Below are 23906 nucleotides of genomic sequence, written 5' to 3'. Positions count from 1 at the left end.
ATAGACCTTTGGCATTTATGTCAAAAAGGGGGAGAAGTAGATATGCAAAGGGGAGAAGACAAGAAGATTATTTGTATAGAATATTATTGAGAAAGGGGGAGAAGAATCCTATACTCTAGATATATATATCTAGTATAGATGTATGTATGAGGGCGTAACATAATAATATGTAGATACATGTATAGATAAGTAGAAAATAACTTTCAAATTTTTTTTTTGAAAAACTAGAAAAATAGAGTAATTTACCAAGCTACAACATCAATATATCAAAACTGAGTTGAAAATAGAGAATGTCCATAAAGGAAGTTTTTACTTATTTAGATATTTTTGGTTTGATAGGTGTTTTTTTTAATAATGCCAAATGGGGAGATTATTGACATTAAGATCAATTTGTCTTTAGTGACTCAACATTTAGTCGATTGGTTACATTGCTATTGAGCTCTATAGTTGCTATTGAGCTTATAATTTATCCAACAGTGTTAACTGAGTGTTTTAGTTGCTACCGAGCTAAATAGTCATGTTATAGTTCATCTTGAGCTACATAGTGTTTACTTACTAGTTTTGATAGTTTGTAGTATAGCCTAAGTGTATCAGTGTCTACCAAGCTATCCAGTAAAGTGATGAAGACTCTAGTATTAACCAATCTTTATAGTGTTAACCAAGTTCTATAGTCTCTATCGAGCTTGCAGGGTTAATAAAGTGAATCTAGTGTTGAAAAAGTCATGTAGTGTCAACCAAGTGATTTAGTAGCTACTGAGTTTCTCTTTGTTCATCGAGTCACACAGTACTGACTGAGTCTGAGCTACTCAAAAGTGATCAGTATGGATAGAGCTTCAACCTCAACCGAGTGCGAGCATATGCAAAATATTGGCAATGTTTTCTGAGTATCATAACATCACTAAGTTTGTCTTCTAAACCCAATTTGCAATATTTTGGCCAATTTTTTGAATTATGATGAAATTCGTATCATAGCTGACTCTAGTAAGAAATTATTTGGATTGATATATATGCAACTAATTGAATCATATCTAAGTATGTAATTGAGAAGAAACATAAAGTATATGAGTGTAAATTAAAGAAGGCTACAAGAAGTATCAGGGAAAACAAATATTTATCTATCACAACCAAGTGATCATTGCAATATGAGGAATCTCATTCAAAAAATCAAATTTGAGACCAGCCACTAATCCATCCTAATAGGTGCATCAGAAAAATCCTTTAACTGAGTGGACTTAATAGTGTTTTACTAAATCTCTTAACCGAGTGCATCCTTCATTGTATGTTTGTAAATCCTTTAACAAGGTGGAACTTATAGCCCTTATTGCTCCTAACAAGGTAGATCACATGAAATGGTCAATTGTAAGCCTTAACAAGTTAACTTTATACTGTAGTACTAAAACTTGTGGGTATCATCCCCAACCCTGTTTTACTTTCTAATTGGGAGGCTTTTGGGTCATCATATCTTGTGCCAAAGTGTTATGAATGTTTTATTTCTTTCATTCTTTCATGCATGAAATTAGATTAGAATAATATATGAAGGATTAATTAGTGAAGTAAGATAAAGTTTTATTGGTTCTTGACTCACCCATGCCCTCTTAGTAACCTAGTCTACCTTATATTTTGAATACTAACAAGGCACACTTTTAACATGGTGAGACCTAATATTCTTTGTAATCCTTTAATAGGGAAGATGCTTCATAGGGTAGATCATAGTTTATGGTGAAACTCATTGTAACTAAAATTGGCTACACTTTACAACTGTAGTAGTGAATGTTTTTTTGTGCCATCTGCACCCTAGTTTTACCTTCTCATTGGATAGTTTCTTGGTAATAAATTTATTGTGTCATGTGTTATTTGTTTTATTCTATGGATGAACATTTTCAATTAGGTGATTTGCTCCCACTCCCCCATACCAACCCCCAAACCCCCCCCGAGTTTACTTTCCCATTGTTATTTCCAACAATCCTACCTTGTGTGGACAATAACCTCTAAAAATGAGTTTTGGCTTTGACTAGGAGATAATTTAAGAGTAGTACCTTAATTTGTAGATCTCCTTATTTTTGTTCAATAGCCATTTGAAATTCCTCTCTGAAAAGATTCAGATCACATAGCTTGGTGTAGAGAAAGAAAATACTCTCTAACAACTTGTTCACACTCTCCATTTTGGTTGCTAAATCAATCTGTCTAAGTGCAATAGTACAATATATCTTCTCAAGTACCTTTATGTGAAATTTCCTTTCAGACCATTCTAAAAGTTTAACATTTGAGTCAAGGTTTACATCCTTTATTTTTTTAATTTTAGTGACAAGTTTCTCAATTATGGGCTTGCCTTCATTCATCTTAGGGAGACTAAAAGCATAATAAAGTATGTCTTTTATCTCATGAAAAACTTTCTTTTTCTTATACTCCCTTCTCATCATTTCTCGTGTCTTCTTTCTCTATAGAGCCTCTTGTAGAATGATCATCTCTTCAATTGTCATGGTTACTAGATAAAACTTGGGCAACTCAATAACCTCATCTAAACTGACATCTCCAAAAGATGAATTGTCTCTGCTCCTTGATATACTAGCACTTGGCCTTGACATTTGCAAAAGTGTAACATGTGTGCTCGGTCTCTAAAGAGCTTGACTACTAGGAGGAGTAACAAAAGCTAGTAGGGTAACCAAAATGTGTATGTCAAATTTTTATTCTTCTATAGTAGTCACCTTCAACTCTTTAGTCTTGTCATCTTTATTCTTTTCCTACTATGCTTTACCTTGTGTTTGTGGAGTAGGTATAAGACTTGCTTCCTAACCCATGTTAACTTTAGTTCCATTCTTTTCAACAGTTCATATAGATTGCATTCCTGGATTATGTAGGCTAGGAAATGATGTATCTATCTCTTGTACCTCAACCTTTTTCCTCTTAAATGTAACTATAGGAATTATAGATTGTGTCTCAGTTGTAACAACTGTCTTTTTTAGGTTTCTACTATGATTTGTTTGTAGATCCTATTTTTCCTTCTCCTTTGCTTTGATGGATTGAGGGGGAACATTAGATGTTTATTTTGGTTTCTCCCCTTTTGATGCAAATTTTTCATTTTAAATCTCATCAACTCTCACCAATATGGGTTTTGAGCATAGTTGTGATGTTGTGGTGAATTCCTTCAATATCTTTTTCAAATCTTCTTCAATCAAGGGATTGATGTTCTAGGCTAAATTATCAAGAACATCCTTTAATATTTTTTCAAAGTCTTGTTGAATCACTTGGTCTATAAAGGGAGGACTATCACTTAGCACTTGTTCATCTTTAACATTCTACTACTCATCTCTAGTTGTGGCCACTTTTGTTGATGTCTCCTTGGTGTCTGCCACATTACCATCCTTGACTGGAACCTCTTTTGTAGTACCTTCTTCCTCTTGTTCACCTTTCTTAGGATCTTGTGTTTCATGCTCACCTTTGTCTGTGATTTCTAGAGTGGATGACCCATATATTGATTTGTAAATTTTTGTGCTTTTGTTAACCACATCTTCAATATTCTTCGTCAAGATATGGAAAGTTCCATATTTGGGGGAAATTCTAGTCTTATGTTTTTCCATAGCTTTATCAATCTTTATTTTGTCTAATTCTAGAATAACGTAGGCTAAAGTTGATTCCCTTATCTATTTTTCAATTTGTAAGCTATATTGACATTTCTTGTCAACTTAGTCATATAGGCTCTCGGGTAGTGAGTTGGCAATTTCTAGAGGATTTGATTTAAATGTAGCCATCATGAAATATATGGATCCCTTAACTTTATTTGTATCAACTTTCCCTAACTTATCAAATTCAATATGTGTGAAACTAGATAAATCTATCTAAGTTAGAGGAGGGATTGTGGCTTACCACTTTAAATTAGCTCGAGTCATCTGACTCTATTTTCTCCTCATCTAAATCAGGTTGAGGCATTCACTTCTTCTTCAATCTTTTTTTATGTCTTCTTAACAGGGTCACTCAACTTTATTTTTGTAGGTGTTCTCTTTCCTTTAGGCTTTACAACTTCTTTTTCTTGAATAGTGGATACCCTTGTGCTTGACCTTGTAGTAGGGACAATTAGCTTTTGTTGTGGCTTCTTCATAGGCTTCTTAGGTTTCTCCATTATTTTTTCTTTTTCCTTTCTCTTCTTGGCCTTTGTGTCCTTTGGCACTTCCTTTCTCTTCTTGGCCTTTGTGTCCTTTGGCACTTCCTTTCACATCACTTTGCATGCTCTTAGGTTGAGAAAGGGTAGGGTACCTTGATATTTGGTTAATTATCCTCTTAGTGAGCTTAACTAGTCCATCTTCCAACCAAATATAGTTATTACATATGTGGCCTAGAACAATTCATATCCATTCGGTCTTAAACACTTGAGAAAAATCTAGGGCATATATTAACCCTTTTCATTCAACAATTTTATATTCTTCCCTCAAGACTCCATTATCACATAGTTTGTTGTAGGTGTCTCTTATCTCCATGTCACCTACTTCTCCTATCTTCTCTACACTGAATGCTATAGTTCATCTCTTGATTCATTGAGTTGGTGTTGGAAAAGTGGTATTATAATCATCTAGTTCTCAATAATCTTTCCCAATGTGTAGACTTCCATCCTCAAGATTTTTCCTCCAAAGCTATAAAACTTTCCTTCAAGACAACAAAGCTCTGATACCAATTGTTAGAAATAAGAGAAGTAGATGACATGGAGATAAGAGATGTCTAAAAAAAACTATGTGATAATGGATTCTTGAGGGAAGAATATAAATTTGTTGTATGATATTGATGAGATAAGTGTTAGTGGTGAAAGATAATAGTTTGATAATTTTTTAGAAAGTTACAAATTTTATAGATCTTGATTCACCCCCCTCCCGCGCCTCCTCTTAGTATCTTTCTTTCCCAGTAGACTTCCAACATATATATACATATATATAAATGCACACACACACACACACACACACACACACACACACACACACACACAAACACACACACACACACACACACGTGTGTGTGTGTGTGATATTAAATATTTTGATTACATAAAACACTAATTAACAAAGTTGCTTCTCACTCACTACTTACCCACAAAATCATCAATATTTTCATTTTTCATCCATGTTGTATTTTTTGTTGCTACAACATTACAAAATTCCTTGTCTTTTTCCCACTTATTAGATGGCTCTTCCCTACTATTGTAGGCCCTAATTTTCTCATTCTTTTAACACACAAAAATAAAGCTCACCAAACTCAACATATGCTAACAAAAAAAGGATAAAGTTAAAAGTAGGGACATTTACATTAAGTTTGCAATCCACCACTGGATTTTCTAGAACTTTTGAAATTTTATCACCTATGACATATTGGATTTTCACAACCCAAAATTTCCTAGATGAAATGACATTTGAGTGAATAGGAAAGTTGGAGAAGACAAAGATGTACATGATTAAATAAATGAGGCAAATGGAGATTAATTCCAACACTGCCCCTTAATCACAACTACCATCTATAATTCCCAAGTTATTTCTTTGATGTATAAAACTTTCATTTCCCAATGATTTGGTCAAAAAGTCACCATATTGATCCTCTAATTCACAATGCTCCAAAATATTTTTTTCATTTGTAATTAACTCCCTGATGAAATGATACATTATGTCAATATGTTTGCTTAATTTATTAAAAAGTATATTCTTTGATAATGTTATGGTTGTCCTGCTTGCATAATATATCCTTCTTGTATCCTCTTATTCTTGTCTCAACTCATTCAAAACTTTTCTCATCCAAATGGCTTAACATGTTACACTCCATGCTACTACATAGTCTATTTCAGTTGATAAAAGTGTGATAATTGGCTCTTTCTTTGAATCACATGATTGTACACTTGATCCAAAACAAAAGACATAACTTGAAGTGATCTTCCTATCATCAATGTATCCCACATAATCACTATCTACATATCCTATCAGTTTGAAAATATATGATCTTGAATAAAGTATTCCACTAATATATTTCAAGATTACTTTGCCTGTTCAATGTGAAACTTTTGGATAATTCATGAACTGCGAAATGAGCCCAACTCCAAACATCATATCTAACCTTGTTTAAATTTTTAGATACATGAAACTCCCAACAAGTTTCTTATACAAAGTTGGATTTACATTAGATCCCTATTCATCTTTACTTAGCCTCAAACATGTGACAATTGGTGTTGGTGTTGATTTTCATTTCAATATATAAAACTCTTCAAAATATCATTTGCATACTTCAATTTTGAGATAAATATATCATTTTCATTTTCATTCACTTCAAATCCAAGAAAGTGCACCATTAAACCCAAGCAAGTCATCTCAAACTCTTTTTTCATAAATGATTTAAACATATCTATTGATAAATTACCCTTGAAAATCAAGTCATCAACATATAAACAAGCAACTAAGATCTCATCATTCTCATTCATCTTAGTATATAAGGTAGTCACAATGTTTCCCCTATTGAAACCATTTTATAAAAGATAAGAATTAGTGTTACACTCCACCATGCTCTTAAGGCTTCTTTGAGTCTAGAGAGTGCCTTCTTGAGCTTATAAACCTTTTCTTAATGACCTGTAATCTCATACCAAGATGGTTACTCAATATAAAGCTCTTCTTCCAAGAAGTCATTGAGAAATTTTGATTTTACATCCATTAAATAAACTACCAACTTGTTTTGAGTTTCTATTGAAAATATAGTCCATGCGATGTCAAAATGAGCTACTGATGCAAATGTCTCATTGTAGTCTTCACTGGGATATTGAGAATAGCATTTTTCTAAAAGCATTGCTTTGTGTATTTCAAAATTACCATTTGCATTCAAATTTTTCTTGTAAACCCACATTATTCAAATCTTATATTTTTCTTGTGGAAGACTTAGTAGTCCTAATGTTTGGTTCTTTTCTATGGCATAAATTTCTTCCTCCATTGTATGTATCCATTTTTCTTCATTAATTGCCTCTTCACAGTGAATTGGATCATCAACATGTGAATATAAAGAAATAAGAGAAGTCTGATCTGCACTAGTTTACTAATATATTGCTCATAAATTTCTCTCAAACTTCTTATTTTTTGTCTTCTTAATCTTTCTAGTGTGGCGGTTGGCATGTCACTTGAATTTGCAGATTATAGCTCGATGGACCAGCACTAAAAGTCTCAATTGAATATGATGTTTGTTGCACATTTGATGGTGTATTTTCTTGTAAGTGTGGGCTTTTCCTGATGCTTGATGATGGTGTCCTTTGGCCTAGGTATTGATGTTTAATAGGTGTAGTAGTAGTCACATTTGATGTACATGCTAATGCAAAATATTTATTTTGCTCTTCTAGTATATTGGCTTCTATATTAAATGTCTTATCCAATGTTCCATCCCATGCTTCATCTTCTACAAATTGAACATCTTTATTGATTATAACATTTTTGTTGATTGGATTGTATAGATCATAAGCTTTGCATTCATTACTATATCCCATAAATATGACTTTTTCTCCTTTGTTCTCTATTATTTTCTTCACTCATCTAGCACATGTGCATATGCCATGCATCCAAATACTTTCATTTTAGAAATATTATGTTATCTTCCACTCCATGCTTCTTCAAGATTCATATTTTTCATGCTCTTGGTTGGACATCTATTCATTATATAGCCTAGACATGATACAACTTCAATCCAATACTCATTTGAAAAATGTTTTGATTTCATCACACTTCTAGCAATTTCTATTATTGTTATGTTTTTCCTTTAAGATATTCTATTTTATTGAGGTGTATATCTAGTTGTGAATTTCTTGTGAATTTCATGTTTCTTATGAAAATTCAAAATTTCATTAAAGATGTATTCACCAACTCTATCCGTTCTCAATGATTTGGTGTAATGACCACTTTGTTTTTCAACAAGAGCCTTGAATTGATAGAAGTATTCAAACATTGCACCCTTAATTTTTAGAAAGTAGACCCATTTTTTCATTGACTAATCATCAATGAATGTCAAAAAGTAGTTTCTTCTGGAAATGGATGGTTATGTCATTGGTCTCCACAAAGCTAAATGAATGATCTCTAAAGGTTTATTGTCCCTCATTGACATACATGATGGAAATGATTCTCTATGCCACTTTCCTAAGATGGAACCTTCACACACCCTTTCCCATTTCTCTAAAAGGGGAAATCAAATGACAATGGTTTTCTTAGGAAGAAACTTTAGGGATGAAAAGTTTAAATGTCCAAATCATAGATGCCAAAGCCAATTTTCATCTTTTTATGTCTACTTGAAATATTGTCTATGTGACTCTACAAATTTTTCTTTCCCATATTGTATGATAATTATAGGTTTTTCTTGAGCATTTTTCACATTCAAATCAGGATTATCTTTAAGGGAAACATATCATTTTTTGTGATTTGGACTTTGGCAATGAGTTGAATACTTGGAAACTTGTCTAAGAATGTGCATAGTCCATTTTTAAAAGCTACTTTATATCCTTTTTGAATAATTTTCCCAATGCTCATTAAATTATGTCTTAGACCAGAAATAAAATAGATATTGTATACATGTTTCTTCTCCCCTTTCTTGGTTAGAATGTTGATATTTTCTATTCTCTTGACTTCTACTTTATTGTCATTGCCAAACATTAAATTAGATTTTACACTTTCATCCAAACTAGAAACAATTTGTGAATTCCTTGGCATATGATTCTTACACCATGAATCTAAAAATCATACATATATTTGACTTTATTTTGCAATATTAGAAGCTAAGAACATGTTATCCTAAATTTTTTTTTTACTGGAAAATTTAACAATTTTGTTGTCTAGGATCATGTTGTTTATTTCTAGATTCATTTAAATTATGGCCAATTGTTTTTTACAATAATGAGATTGGATCAGGGACTTATCATACCTTTGTTCTTGGGGCTGATTTTATAATGCATTTTGTGTTGGTTTATGGCTGCTACCTCTTCCACTTGAACTTGATGGGCTTCTTCTTCCACCTTTATATGAGTTTCTTCCTCTACCTTAGAAATATTTTATTCCCGTATGTCTATCATGGTTGATTGAAAGTTATGTCTTGAGGCCATGCTCCAAACTTGTATGTTTTCATCTATTTAGTGTATGCTAATAAGAAATGAGAGAGGAATGTGTCTTATAAATTTATAGTTGTGAGTGATCTTTTGACTCTTCTATGACCACCATAATAGTTTCAAAGCAAGTAGACAAATTAAAATATTTTTCACTATTGTATCTTCTTTAACTTTCTCACTATGAGATCTAATCTTATTTACTAATCCAAGGAGTTGAGTGAAGAATGAATATATTTTATTGGATTCTTTATGTAAATAGACTCAAAATTCCTTCTTAGTGTTTTTAGTTTGACTATCTTCACCTTTACAATTCCTTGGTAGACTATCTAAAGAATATCTCATGCTCTCTTGGACTTTGTTACTATTGCAATACTTTAAATTATTCTTTCATGGACCTCATGAAAGATTAAAAAAATAAATCTTTTGAATCTTTCTTTCTATTATTCTTCAATAAATCATTTTCTTCTTGAGAAAATGCATTGTATGCTATTGCATTTGCTGGTTCTAGATATCAATTTTGAACAAAATCTCATAAATGGTATGAAAAAAATAATGCTCTCTTTGTCACTACCCAATAATCATAATGTTTCCAATTTGAACTATGGGATCTATGAATTTTTCAAGCTTGTTCTTGCTACCCTTGTCTACTATGAAAAACCCTTCTAATTTTGAGAGCTTCCAAACAAAAATCTTCATCCAATACATACTGGTGATGGAAAGTAGAGGAGTTAAAGAACATAACATGAAATTAACCAAATGTATGATATTGAACATTTTGAGTACATAAAACACCATTGCAGAGTTTCTGCTCACTCACTACACACCCACAAAATTATCAATATTTTGTCTTTTCATCCATAGTGTCTTTGTTGATGGTATAATACATCACTTCTCACACTATTCAAAAACAATGTATGCTGAAACAAAAAATGGGCAAAAGATAAAATTGAAGATATTTAATTTAATTTTCAAATCCACCACTAGAAGTCTTGAGAACCACTACAATTTAATATTTATTGACAATGCAAAATGTCCTCTATGAAATTATTAGAGAAGAGGGAAAACTAGAGAATATAAAGAGGGACATGATTAAATAAATGAGGCAGTTGGACATTAATTCTAAAATTTAATATGTATTAGTACGGCCTATCTATAGGCAGAGATGTATGTTTTCACATCATTTTACATTAATTAATATATATTTGACAATAATATAAATTACTCTTAATCTATGGTTTCTAATAGTTTTATTGTAATAATATATATTTTTACTTTATTTTCTTAATTTGTGATTGGCCATCCTTATTTTTGCTAGTGGTTTAATTAATTTTTTTGTTTTAAAAAATATGGCCTATTACATTCACTTTTTTTAAACTTACACGAAAATATTTTATAGGACAAATTTTTGAGGATCAATTTGTTTCACAACCAAAATAAGTAAAAAAATTATGTACTATATTTTGAATCTAAGTTTAAATAATATAATATTAAATTAATGTTAAAAATTTCATTTAATCAAAAAAAGTAATAGATGCCACACATAATTATTTTATTTTATTATAATTTTTTTAAATTATTAATAAAATGAAATAGTTATGATGTGAAAAAATATTATTTTTTAATTATAATCTAAATAATTTTTTGCTTCATTCCTAAATTTAATTAGAGATAGAATGTAGCATTGAATGATCCTTTGTGGTACTTATTAAAATTAAATTACATAGAGCTTCTCATGTTTTATTTATCTATGCTATATCCAACCTTTTTGTTGGCATTAGGCAGGACTTTAGCTCTACAGAGCTCTTGTTTATAATGCAAAATGTCCTTTATGAAATGATTATGAGATTAGGGAAAACTAGAGAAGATAAAGAGGGACATGGTTAAATAAATAAGGCAGTTGGACATTAATTCCAAAATTTAATATTTATTTACAATGCAAAATTTCCTTTATGAAATGATTACGAGAATAGGGAAAACTAGAGAAGATAAAGAGGGACATGGTTAAATAAATGAGGAAGTTGGACATTAATTCCAAAACTAATTATTAGAGTTCAAAAAAGTTCTACATTTTGTCTTTATGGAGTTCCCAAATTATCTAGAGTTTCAAAGCTTTTAGGAGTTCTTAATGAGATTGTACATGTTTGCTCCAAACTAAATATCACTCTCTATTGTTTTAAGTTGGTTGTATATTATTTTCTTTAAGACATAACAAGTGACACATAGTGGCTAGTACTTACCATTTAAATTTAGTAATTAATTATAATTATATATTAATCAAAAGTAATATATTGATTGATTGATAATATAATATAATATGATATTCAAGAAAATATAAAATAAAATATAACATTTTTTTACATAATTAATTGTATTAATTAGGAAATGAATAAAACCTTCAAGATTATAAAATATCTTTAATTACCAATATTAAAAATTTATAATAGTAAGGTTTCATTACAATAAATATATAAAATAGAATGAGAAAAATAGTCAGTATTTTTATTGGTTTTATATAGTTATAACTAAAACAAAAATGATTATACTACACATACATTGTAAATCAAATTTTTTTAACTAAAAGAGGGGTAAAATTTTTATTGAATATCAAAGAGAGATAAACAAGACAAGAAACAAAGAGAACTACATAGCTTTATCCTGGTCCACAAGTTGATCCAACAGCTGAGAGAAATCAAGGGGAAGCATCCTAGGATCAAGAATGTTCCAAGCTGGCCCCTGCTCAGAGGCCCATTTAGCCAGACAATCAGCCACAACATTCCACTCATGAGGGATATGCATAAAGGACACATAATCTAGAGAATTGCATAACTGAATGATCTACTAAATAACTAGAGCCAAATGCCAATCCACATGCACAAGGTTCCTATTATGCAATAAGTTCACAACCACCTGCGAATCAGTCTCACAGATGATTCTTTTCCAACCACGTAGACAACACTGTTCCATTGCAACCAAGATAGCCATGGCTTCCATGAGGTTATTAGTATGGTAACCCTTGTATATAGAAAAAAAAAAGTGGATATCACCACAACTATCATGCCCAACTCCCCCAATACCAGCCGGACCAGGATTTCCCCGAGAAGAACCATCAGTGTTGATTTTACGAGTGCCTGCCACAGGAGGAAACCAACATCCCTGACGATTAACATGCTAAGGGTGTTGCTTAGCTCTATTCCCAGAGCGGGTGTGGGGGATGAGAGAAACCCTAAAGAGGAAAGGAGAGGCAAGAGTAAATACTAGCATCAATAGGATCCAAACCCCCATCAATGTCACATTTAGCAAGGAGTGTTTCTTGAAGAGAATTAACAATTTTCCCCCACAGGTGCCTGATCTCAAACTGCAAATCATGAAAGATCCTTCTATTCCTCTCAAGCCAAACATGCCATAAAATAAGGGAAGGGCCAATAGTCCAAGCAACTTGAAGAAAAGAAGTTTTGGAAGGGGAATGGCCCAAAAAATCCCAGAATTTAGACAAAGAGGACACATGCCAGGACGTGCATCCCCACACACTCCACCAAAGGTGCCAAATCTATTTAGCAAAGGGGCACTGGAAAAAAAGGTGAGATACAGTCTCTTCACTATTGCAACAGAGAACACAGATGGAAGGCTCCTAGAAGCCTTGCTTGCAAAGATTATCCCAAGTCAAACAACGATTGTAAACCAAAATCTAGAGGAAAAAGTTACACTTAGGCCATGAAAAACTATTCCAAACTTTCTTAAGAGACCTCCACCACACTAAAAAGTCACTTTGTTAGTTTAAGGTACCCAAAAGAAACAAAATACTTGCCAGAAGAAGCACCTCCCCAAGCCAAAATAGCAGGTCCCTGCAAGGAGCTGCACTCCCTAGAAGCCAATATATGAGATAGTTCCAGTCAATCTCCCAGTGAGCCACCTAGAGGCCAATCAGAAGAATTCTTCCATCTTTAACCCACAGCAAGGGCTAGGTTAAAAGCCTCCTTATAATGAGCCACCTTATTCCTTCCAGTAGAAAGGAAAGAATCACAAAGAGCCTGTAAGTGAGGATGAGAGGAAAGGAGAGGAGGATGCCCATTCCAAGAATCACTCCAAAATAGAGCCTCAATGCCTTTGTTGCAAATCCAAAATAAACTTCTCTTCACCAGGTGAATGCTAATCTTTAGGGTATTCCGCACCATAGAGCCTCTTCCCTCAAGAGAAAATCGGGAAACTTCTAAAGGTTCAACACCAGGTAAATACTTGTGTGACAGGATATGGGCCCAAAGCTGAGACTGACTAATACACCAACACCAATAGAGCTTAGTAGCAAGAGCTTGACTGCACAAGATGGCAGATCGAAGGCCAAGGCCTCCTTCTTTTTTTGGCCAACAAACAGTATCCCAATTGATGAGGCTCCATTTGATATGTTGCAAATTGCCACTCCAAAGAAATTGGTGAGAGAGGGCATACAATTCTTTAAGAAAATATGTTGGGGTAGCCTGAACCATGCTTCTATATATGGGAAGAGCTTGAGTTATAGATTGAAAAAGTGTCACCCTACTAGCAGTAGAGAGCCACCTGTGAGTCCAATTATTGACCATTCATCAAAGTTTGTCAAGCAAGCTTTGCTGAAAAAACCTAAGTTGTCTACCCACCACAATAGGGACCCCCAAGTAAGTCAAAGGGAGAGATGCAATTTGAAATCTCAAGATATTAGCAATCCTCCACTGGATTGGCTCAGGAGTGTTGAAGAAAAAAATAGAGGACTTGTGGTCATTAATTTTCTGCCCAGAGATAGCCAAATAAGTATCCAAGGTGAGCCAAAAGGCTTTAGCTTCCCGAATTTGAGCTCTCCCAGTAAGGGCAGTATCATCAACAAACCGAAGGTGAGAAAGAGAAGGCAAACCATTTCCCCATTGCCATCCTTGAATCAAATTTTGGTAAACATGAAACTTGATAAGTCTACCAAGTCCCTCAGCCATAATGATAAACAAATAAGATGAGATGGGATCTCCCTGACGAAGACCTCTAGAAGCCCCAAAAAGCTCTGTTGGTTCACCTTTAAGAAGGATCAAGAAGGAAGGAGTAGGAACACAGGTAAGAACCCATCTAACCCAATCTTGACTAAAGCCAAAAGCAAGAAGAACTTTTTGCAAGAAATCCCAATTGACTCTGTCATAAGCCTTAGCCATATCAAGCTTAATAAACACAGCACATTCCCTAGAAGTACACATAGAGTGAATAGCTTTAGAAGCAATAACCACCCCATCCAAAATTTGTTGTCCTACCACAAAACCCCCTTGTTCCTCAGAGATAACCATAGGAAGGAAAATTTTAAGCTTCTCTGCTAGGAGCTTAGTGATGATTTTATAGACCACATTACAAAGAGCAATGGGTCTAAAAAAGTCCAGCTAATTAGCCTCTTCCTTCTTTAGAATAAGGACTAAGAAAATAGCATTCAAGGCTCGAAGCATTTCTTTGTTGGAAAAGGACTCCTGAACCACATCCAAAAGGTCATGATTGATAATATCCCAAAACTCTTGAAAGAATTCAATAGGGAAACCATCCAGCCTCGAAGCTTTTCCCTTTCACAAGCTGAAGACCACCCCCTCCAATTCAGACATACTAATTGGCCTCATAAGAGAATCATTCATCTCCTTAGTCACAATAGAGGTAATACAAGACAAGATAGTATTCTCCTCAATCTTTGTTGGAGGTAAATCATCTAAAAAAAGAGTAGAGTAAAACTGAATAGCTTCCCTGAAAATAGCTTGAGAAGATGTCAGACGTATCCCATCAGAAGTAACAAGAGAAGAAATGTAACTCTTGTTACGTCGAGCTTGCACAGATTTATGGAAAAATGTAGTGTTCTTGTCCCCTTCCTGAAGCCAGTCAACTCAAGCCTTTTTTTTCCAATAGATTTCTTCTCTAAGATCCCACTCAGCTAAATCAATAGAAGCTTGAGATTCTGCAATGCCAAGAGCTTCTGAAAAATCGAGATCCCAAATCTGCCTCGTAATAACATCAAGATGGTCCTGAGCCCTCTTCTTCATAATATGGAGATTACCAAAACAATTCCTATTCCAGTGCTTCAACTTCCTTTTAACAAATTGAAGTTTTTGAGAGAAGAAGTACATAGCAGTGCCATAGGCAAGACCTCCCTATCTCCACCAGTGAGCCATTAAGTCATGAAGAAAATAGTCTCGAAGCCACATCAGCTAGAACTTAAAGGGAGGGTTCTTAGGGACAACAACATAACTAGCTGTGAGCTTAATAGGGCAGTGGTCAAAACCTCTCCAATTAAGAATTTTAGAAGAGAGCGAAAGAGAACCAGAATTCCAAAAGTAGGAAACAAGGAACCTGTCCAAGCATTTTGAGATATCATCATTTCCATCTCTTTGATTGTTGCAAGTAAAGAGCCCATTGAGAGGTTTGACATTAGAGAGATGTAAAAGATCAATATTTTGTTGAAGAAGCTCAAAAGAAGGACCAAAGCAAGCTAGCCCACCCCTCTTCTCCTCTAAGCTAAGAATAGAGTTGAAGTATCCAAGGCAAGAAAGGATGACAACTTTTGACATGCTTAATATGATCCTAGAGTTTAGACTTTCTAGGGAGATCAATAGGAGCATACACATTAGTAACAAGAATCATCTCGCCAGTCTCTAGAGAGGAATCAACCATTGAAAGAGCCGAGAGGCAAGAGACCCAGTAAAGTGGCATAACTTTCCTAGGATCCCAGCTGATGGCAAGAACACCAGAGCTCCCCAAAGCACCAATACACTGACATTGGCCTAGAAACCAAATGTTAGGAGCACATCTAAACATGGAGTCCACTGAAAGCTTCGTCTCCTGGATACAAAGGATATCCAGAGAATGCTCAACGACGAGATTGTGAATAGCTTTTTGTCTGGGGATACTATTCAACCCCCTCACATTCCATGAGAGAATAATCATTGAGTAGAGTGGGGAAAATGCTCGTCCAAGGTCTTGACAACCCCAGACTCTACCAATAAATCTCCTATAAGTTTAATTTTTTTCTGATCCTACTTTCGCCCAACTCTTGAGGGAGTAGTAAAAGAGACTTTCTTAAATGGTCTTCGCATTAGGCCCAAAGCAAGAGAAGATCCCTTTCCTTTACCAGAGGTAAACACATCTTTAACCAAATTTGCCAGAAGAACATTGTCCTTTTCTTGTGGAGTAGGAGAAACCACAAGGGCACTAGACTTAGGGCCAATAGAAGTCTCCGGCATATGCTGAACTACAACATCCTAGTTTCCACTAAGAGTAGAATTCCTCCCCTCTAAACCAATACCTGTACCCTAAGCCTCTACAAGAATACCTTTTTCTATAACCATATTGTCAAGAACCTCAAAATGATTAAACCCTGAGTCCACTTGCCGATCTAGATGAGATCATTTTTGACCCCGCCCCTTAGCACGATTTTGAGCTGGGATAAAACCATCCTTATCAGGACCAATAGAACTGGATAGCCCTGGCCCCTAACTTGAAGTGTTCGTATGAGCTTTCCCTTTACCTGCACTATCAGACTGAGCATTTCCTTTTCCACTAACATTTTGACCATTCCCCTTTCCATCATTAGCCATCCTTGGGCTAGGAAACCCAATAGGGGTACCATTGCCTTTGGAGGCTTGAGGGTATTGATGCTATAAATGACCATATACATGACAAAGGCGACAACAAAAGGGAATAGATTCATAGTCTAGCTATTGGATCCAAGAAGAAGAACCAAGATAAATTTCCAAAGAATTTGGCAAAGGATTATTTAAATCAATTTCAACACAAATACGGGCATAGGAAATAACCTTTTTGTCGAGAAATTGGTGGGCTATAGTAGTCGACTTTTCAAGCACAGTGGCAATCTGTTGCAGGATATCCTCATGCTAGAACTCCAAAGGAAGTCATGGCAGGCAGACCCAAACAAGAATTCTCGAAGGAAGATCCTTGGCAGAATTGAACCTTGGATGCCAGTGTTTGACAAAAAGACCTACTCTGTCATAAAAATATGGGCCTCCCTCAAAGACCTAGTTTCAATCTGACATGCAAGAGAAATTCACCAAAAAGTAGCTATTCCTAGCCAATATAATATGCATATCACCTTCCACCTACCATGAACGGAAAATCCAAGTTTCCAGAGCTGCCAGGGAAATCTCAATACCAAGAAACTTGCATATCAATGCATGTGTGGCCAAATAGTGCACATCCTCCATAACTGCTTCTGGAGGAATAACTAGCACAGGCCAATCCTAGCTACGTGAAAAAAAACCATTAATTTCATTTAATGTTTGGTGCTTTCTAATATAAAATGGCTCCTTCTCCTGTGACTATGCCCCGGGAGAAGATCCATCACAACTAGAGGCTCCAGCAAGAACGAGACTTGTGGAAACTCCACTCACAGCCATAATAGCCAAGCAGACAAACTTTGAAAAAAAGCTCTTAAATTTTGTTTTCCACAATAAATGCAAACCCTGCACAACAATAATCGTCCAATACTAAATCTACAAAAGGTCTCACCAGATAGAAGAGAAATGGGGCGCTCTCCCTATGCATGCACAACCCAGCGGCAACAAAACAAGCTTCTGAAACCCTCACACATAGCCGCTTCCAGTTCCTATCCTACCTTCATCCTTCAAATATCAATCCATAATTTTTTTGTAAATTAAATTAGTTTGTGTGTTTCATATTGAATTTTTTATAAAAGATAAAAAAAAATATAGTTTTTGCAAAACATTCTTGGTAAAAAAATGCATATCAAAGTAGAAAAATCAATTTAAATTAATATAAACAAATATATATTCAAGACACAATATTATGTCTGTGAAAAAATGTGAAATAAATAGAATATGGAAGAAGCCCCCAAAAGGTGGGGATAACAAAAGGAGCAAAAACATGACATAGGTGAGTATATTATATCCAAGAGCTTAGATATTAGTCTAGAGAAAACATCCATTATGATTTCATTTCAAAATTTAAAAGCATTATTTTATATCTCTAAAAATTATATAAATAAAAATAAAACAAATCTAAAATAACAAAAAAATTTAAAAAGATGATAGAAATAAAAAATGAAAAATCTTGAACCTTAATACTTTTGAAGTTTTTTAATGAAATATTTATCCTTTATTCATCTTTAGTCTTTATCTTTTAAAAATGTAAATCTATTTAATTATTTTCTCCAATTTCTACTTATATTTCTTTCTTTTACCCACTGAAAAAAGCTAATTGTGGGAGTCTAATGATTTTTATTTTTGAGATTTTATGGCAAGATTTTGTGTTTTCTTTGTGATTGTTTTAAATGTGATAATAGTAACACAATGGTTATTTCATCTTTTCCGAATTTATAGACAATCATTATCAACTACTAAGCAAGTGAACTATGTTTATTTCTATCCAACAACAAACATTTAAACAAGTACCATGTAGTAGTACTTGCCATCAATAATATTAGTTTAGTTAATAGAAATTGTTATCATCATATACTAAATATAAAGTAGTTATAACAAAGTAATGGATAAGATTTGAGACTATAAAGAATACTCGTTGAATACATTTAAAAAATTAACTAGCTTAATTATATAGTTGAGATTATGTAATCTATGGATTTAAAAATGCAATATGAAGGAGCTCCTATAAGGTAAATAATTTTAAATAATATATTTAATTGTTAAAAAAATGGAAAATGTAGAAATACTAAAATAAGGTAAAAATATTTGAATTCAATTGGTTCATCTCTCTGAAACTAATTGACTTTTTCTATGTAAAGAAATGTTAAGAAATAATAATTATACTTTAAATTTAATTAAATATACTAGAAAATATTAATATTATTTTATTGACTTTAGTTTTTATTGTAATTTCTTACAAATATATATATGTATGTATGTATGTATGTATTTTTTTAATAACTTATTATATTATAATAAATATTAAAATTATGAATGGTTGTCAAATTTAAGCATGTTAACACACTCATGTTATCAGATCCTAACATTAATACCAATTATATTATTTTCTTCCAAGTTACTTGTAATTTGATATTAGAACTAATTAATATAATTTTCTAATTAGTTGTGAACAAACATTTTAATACAAGAATTATTGGGATCTAAGTTGTTTGAAAAAAAATTAAATAATACAATTACATTAGATATATATATATATATATATATATATATATATATATATATATATATATATATATATATATATATATATATATAATTGGAATAAGAATCTAAGAATTACAAAGCATTTAAAACATTAATGTTACAACATAATCACTAGAATATGCTCATAACACTAGACTTAACCATCACTACAACAATTTGGGATAAACATGAGTTGGACAACAATGCAGTATGATATGGTGCTCTCCAAATCATGATCGGCCAATGAGCTAGAACTCCCAACTTGATGAGTCATCTCTACACATGCTACAAAGTTGAGTCTAGAATGGTTGGGTAGGCTGTTTTGATTCTATTTTGTAGCACATGGAGTTTTTTAGCATGTACATTAGCTACAATGTCCTAAACATAGGAGACAAGCCAAGTTGTTAAAGTTAACAAATTAGAGCATATAATTTGCATTTCTATTTCCAATGGGAGAAAGGAGTGGGAAAAGGTATCTTAACATTGGAAATAATAATCAGCCTGCAAGAGTTAGCAATCATGTTATGAGTGGGTGAGGATCCAAGAAGAGCATATTTCCATGACCAAATGAAATTGAACAACATAGGTATGGAGGTTGTAAGGGCAGCCCACAATATCCTAACATGAAAGCAGAGCTAAAAAAAGTGAATTAATGATTCATCTTTACCATAAAAGAGACAGTGTGGCAGTTGAATGAGAAATTTAAGATGAGAGCCCACTAGAAGCTTGGCATGGAGAAGTTTTCAGGTAGTACATTGTGATTGAGCATTAGCTTTAGTTTTCTAGATTTGAAGACTAAGCTTGTTCCACTGAGATTGGCTTTGTTTACATTTCCAAATAATGTTCAGATGATGAGAAATGGCCAGGTTAGGTAGAAGATTCCTGTACAAATCTTTGAGAGGAAAAGCACAAATACTACTACCAATAGGAAACCTCTTATCCTTTAGGAAACTAGAGTGACTGTTGCAAGAAAAAAGATTTGCAGTTCTATTATAGCCACCTTGTTAGTATTGCTTAGATTAAAACATTGTTTGAGTTGAGGCCACGATTTCCAAGTGAAGTTTGTAGAGTCCCAAAGGTCTCTGAATACCTAAATGTCTTTCTTAAAGAAGTGTTTAGCTTTGAACCTGGCTATCCTCGCCAAAGGGCTGCCATTGTGTTGGATTAATCTTTGTAGCTACATATAAAGAAAAAATAATGTCTTAATAACTATTCATCAAAAAACATTAAAAGAGCCTTCAGGTGGCTAAAGTAGTACTAGCCGAGGGAGGTGGATCCTATCCATCATGAGTGAAATTGAACAACCAAGAAGAAGAATAGTAGCAATAGGAGCATCGAGAGACCATCCTGAACCATGTCATGGAGAGGCAGAGTGACAACCAACATCCCACCCACTAGGAGAGTGGAGTGGCGGGCCGACGACTATGGGGTAGAGTCTGATCTACTGAAGGGGAATCTGGCAACACCAGGGAAATTGTAAATAGAGCATTGTCCAAATGATTGAAAAGCTTCAGTCATAACCACTTTGTTGACTTGTACTTAAATCTCTAGCATTACATTATTACACATACAAGCCTTAGTATACATAAAACCATTTAGTAGATCTCTAATAAATTTAAGATTAGAAGGAACTCACAAAGGCGTTCCATGTTCTTTTAAAACATGGTATAAGAAAGCAATCTAAATTTCAAGACATGGTCAATGATGCAAGCAAAAGTGTTTCTTAAGGACAAAAGTGTTTCTTAAGAAGCATTGAGAAAAGGATAAACATTTTTAAGAGATGAACAAATTGAAAAAAAAAAGTGTGGGATAAACTTACACCCAATTTTTTTCCGCAATCATCAGGTTTAGCCAAGGAACGGTCAATTTTTATATATCAAAAACATGGTTTACAACCGAAAATTTTATGATATCATAGTTACAAGTGCATGTTCATTCGAAAATTCAGCCAACACAAATTGTGGTATCAAATTTGATAACACCATCTAATCCATGGATGTCTTGAATACTAATGAACGCATACCCGCGAGCATATCTAAATTGGCCTGTGCCTCCAACAATGGATATCTCCCTCGGAGAGGCTTGGAAGAAGCAATCGGTGCCCTGAAATTCAAGAGTGCTGCCATTGTACATCTTATTCTCAAAGACAAGAGAAAAAACCATGTAAATAGAGCTGCCCTTCACATCTGAATTGGAATAAAGTCCTTTAGCCCTTCCAACAATGTTGGAGGACCTCTCGGGCTTTTCAGTCAGAAGGTCATCTATAACCAACACTGTTCCAAACCCTAACAGATTTGAGGAAGTTCCATTTACTCCTGCAACTATTTTGGCCGTTGGGTTGGGCTTACTTATAGTGTCATGCAAGTAGAATACAATATTCTTCTCCTGTGGAATACACCAAGCGAAGGATATTAAAGCAGAGAAAAGAAGACTAAGGAATACAATTTGTGGAACCATTGCAGAGAACAGACAGAGTGATTAAGCTATTGGCAAAGAAATATGGTCTATTAGAAATAGAAGACTAAGTAAACAATTGTTATCTATTAGCAAAACAATGAAGAATACTTAAGCTACTGATCTGAGAATAATGCCATATCCTACATTTATGACAGAACAATTACGTGACCATCAAATGCTCCATCAAATGAACTGGTGTGAGCCAACATTCAACGCGGCTATACTTACTATTGTGTCGTATTGATATCCACTGTACCAGCTAGAAAAAGGAAATTAACATTTGAAAAAAAGTCATGAACAACATATCAGAGCTGTCCATGAATTTATTATAATATTCTACGTAATGATGTGATCGACCTAGGGTTCACGTTGTATACATCTAGATTCAGCTATGTGTTGTATTTGGTCACCAACCCACCTAAATCCTAGATTCCACGGACTTCTTAGTTTAGCAAAATTTCTTTTATATTATTGCTCGTCGGATTGGGTTTTTTCAAGATAGATTCCCAGAGCCGTGAAAGTATAAGATTTGTTTGTGAAATTGACAAACATTGAAACACGATGGTGGGTAGTATTGCATTTGTTGATCTTCGCCATGTGGGAGGAAATATATCTTGAGCAAGCTAACTTTATCATCCGCGGATTTACATAATCAAGGCTTCTGGATTCGGCACGTTCAGTACAAGAGACCCAATGAGAGTGTCTTTTCCAATCGAAATTGGAGTCTCATGATATTGAGTTTAAAAGTATTAAAATTGACAATCAAATTAATGTAGACATGAGATGTATTTGACAGATTTAGATATTAGAAAGATAAAATAAATGTAAGTTTGGTTGATTCTAATAATTAAATATTAGATGTAGCAAAAAGTGTGAAAGTAGGTACCTTATATCTTTGTACAGGTCATATTGTTCCTTCTACTTTAATTATTTTAAACAAAAATTAATGTTCAAGAATAGTTACAGTAGTTGACCAGGGAGAACAAATATCTATTGTAAATTCTAATACAGTGGTGCGGCACAATAGACTTGGGCACATGAGTGAGAAAGGTATGAAAGTACTTCATTCAAAAAAAGTTTTACCAAGTCTAAAATGTGTTAATATAGATTTATATGAAAGTTGTTTGTATAAAAAATAAAAGAGAGTGAGTTTTGTGAACACTAGGAAGGCAAATAAAAAAAGAGAAATTAGAGCTTGTGCATACCGATGTATGGGGACTAGGTTAGGTATCTTCCCTTGGTGGCTCTAATTATTATGTTACATTTATTGATGATGCAACTAGAAAAGTATGGGTTTATTTTTCTTAGACAAAAATCTAATGTATTTCAAACTTTTAAGAAATGGAAATGCTTGGCTAAAAATGAGACTAGTAAGAAATTAAAATATCTCAGATCTGATAATGGTGGTATGTATTTCAATCAAGAATTTGAAGATTATTACTCCACTAATGGTATTCATAGATAGAAAACTATTCCAACGACTCCATAGGAAAATGGAGTCATTGAATGCATGAACATTATTATAATGGACCATGCAAGGAGCATGAGGTTGCATGTTGGGTTGTCCTTACACATGTGAGTGGAGGTTGTCAATACTATTGTATATTTGATAAATAGAGGTCCCTCTACTCCTTTGGGCTATTGTATTCCAAAGGAATCATGGACTGGTAAGAATGTGAGTTATTCTTTTCTCAAAAACTTCAAATGCGAAGCATTTGCTCATATAAATTCTGAAAATAGAACCAAGTTGGAAGTTAAGTCAAAGAAATTTTTATTAGTTGGATATGGCATTAATGAATTTGGTTATAGGCTTTGGAATTTTGAAAATCATAAAATTGTAAGAAGTAGGGATGTCATATTCAATGAGAAAGTGTTGTACAAAGATCTATTATAACAACATGAGAAGAAAGGAGATGATTATGTAGTGTTGGATGATAATCCAAAAGATGATGTTCCAGCAATTCCTCATGATGTGCAACAACCACAATAATAAATACCACACACACTAGTGAATGTTAGATGGTTAACAAGGATGAGTAGACTTCTAAAGAGATCTTCTCTCTCGTTGTATTCTATTTTACTAATAGATGCTAGTGAACTTGAATTTTATAATGAAGTTTTGCAGGTGGATACTAAGATTCAGTGGGAGTCTACAATGAAAGAAGAAATGGACTCTTTGCTGAAAAATGAGACATGGGATTTATGCAAGTTACCTGTAG

General features: G+C 33.6%; 1 pseudogene; it reads right to left on the bottom strand.

The window, feature by feature from the left end:
• Positions 1-21076: 21076 nt before the first annotated feature.
• LOC149553497 (dirigent protein 2 pseudogene) lies at positions 21077-21818 on the bottom strand (annotated as a pseudogene).
• Between the last annotated feature and the right edge of the window lie 2088 nt (positions 21819-23906).

Source organism: Cupressus sempervirens, chromosome 6 (assembly GCF_028749045.1).
Source record: "Cupressus sempervirens isolate cs-2001-9-10 chromosome 6, ASM2874904v1, whole genome shotgun sequence".
Taxonomy (NCBI): Eukaryota; Viridiplantae; Streptophyta; class Pinopsida; order Cupressales; family Cupressaceae; genus Cupressus; species Cupressus sempervirens.
Note: the sequence above shows the minus strand (reverse complement) of the source record. Positions and strands in the feature narration are given on the sequence as shown.